At 39.8% G+C, this 1,670-nt stretch overlaps 1 non-coding gene across 1 annotated transcript; it reads right to left on the bottom strand.

The window, feature by feature from the left end:
- Positions 1–765: 765 nt before the first annotated feature.
- Positions 766–872, bottom strand: LOC136176090 (U6 spliceosomal RNA). The gene has a single exon (XR_010664471.1). It is a non-coding gene; the product is annotated as a U6 spliceosomal RNA (small nuclear RNA).
- Between the last annotated feature and the right edge of the window lie 798 nt (positions 873–1,670).

Raw genomic sequence — 1,670 nt, 5'->3', positions numbered from 1 at the left:
ATTCGTCTGCTGATGGGCATCTAGGCTGCTTCCATGTCCTGGCTATTATAAACAGTGCTGTGATGAACATTGGGGTGCATGTGTCTCTTTCAGATCTGGTTTCCTCAGTGTGTATGCCCAGGAGTGGGACTGCTGGGTCATATGGCAGTTCTATTTCCAGTTTTTTAAGAAATCTTCACACTGTTCTCCATAGTGGCTGTACTAGTTTGCATTCCCACCAACAGTGTAAGAGGGTTCCCTTTTCTCCACACCCTCTCCAGCATTTATTGCTTGTAGATTTTTGAAAGCAACCATTCTGACTGGTGTGAAGTGGTACCTCATTGTGGTTTTGATTTGCATTTCTCTGATAATGAGTGATATTAAGCATCTTTTCATGTGTTTGTTAGCCATCTGCATGTCTTCTTTGGCGAAATGTCTGTTTAGTTCTTTGGCCCATCTTTTGATTGGCTCATTTACTTTTCTGGAATTGAAGAGTAGGATTTCCTTGTATGTTTTTGTGATTAATTCTTTGTCAGTTGCTTCATTTGCTATTATTTTCTCCCATTCCGAAGGCTGTCTTTTCACTTTGCTTGTAGTTTCCTTCATTGTGCAAAAGCTTTTAAGTTTCATTAGGTCCCATTTGTTTGTTTTGCTTTTATTTCCATTACTCTGGGAGGTGGGTCATAGAGGATCCCGCTGTGATTTATGTCGGAGAGTGTTTTGCCTATGTTTTCCTCTAGGAGCTTTATAGTTTCTGGTCTTACGTTTAGATCTTTAATCCATTTTAGAAATATGGAGTGCTTCACGAATTTGCATGTCATCCTTGCGCAGGGGCCATGCTAATCTTCTCTACATCATTCCAATGTTAGTATACGTGCTGCCAAAGCGAGCACTTTGGTGCTTTAAATAGTGAATTTTTTCAGGTATCACAATAGTATGAAACACTCTAGTAATTTAGACACTATGGTACTGGCTCATGGATATGTACACTGATTGAACAAAAGAGAAAGCTAAGAAATAGAATAGTAAATATACAGATTTTTGTGTCTGGAAGTAATGATGTTGCAGGGTATTGGGAGACAGAATGGTTATTCAATATATGTACCGGGAAATTTTCTTTATTTTTTGCCACAAGGCACATGGGGTTTTCGTTCCTCACCCAGGGTTTGAACCTGCACCCCTGCATTGGAAGCACAGAGTCTTATGCACTAGACTGCCAGGGAAGTCCCTATTTATCCTTATGATAGGAAAGTGTATTTTCATGTCACACTATACTTTAAAGAGTATAGTCTATGTGGGTTATTTATGTAAATGTGAAATAAATAACTTTAAAATGTTTAAAGATAATTATCTTTATAAACTTGAGGAAGGGAAGGACTTTGAGAAGTACATGCAGAGAACTTTCATCCTGAATCTAGTTTCCATATTTCTACATGATTGAACAGGTGGTTAATCCTTGATCCCAACCATGTTCACTGCAGTATCCAGGTGTGAACTCCCCCTATTTTCATAATTTGGAAGTGTGTAATACAGTGAATTAGCTTCCCTGGTGGCTCAGATGGTAAAGTGTCTGCCTGCAACACAGGAGACCCAGGTTCAATTCCTGGGCCGGGAAGATCCCTTGGAGAAGGAAATGGCAACCCACTCCAGTACTCTTGCCTAGAAAATTCCATGGACTGAGGAGCCCAATA

The sequence above is a fragment of the Muntiacus reevesi genome, chromosome 9, assembly GCF_963930625.1.
Source record: "Muntiacus reevesi chromosome 9, mMunRee1.1, whole genome shotgun sequence".
Classification (NCBI taxonomy): domain Eukaryota; kingdom Metazoa; phylum Chordata; class Mammalia; order Artiodactyla; family Cervidae; genus Muntiacus; species Muntiacus reevesi.
Note: the sequence above shows the minus strand (reverse complement) of the source record. Positions and strands in the feature narration are given on the sequence as shown.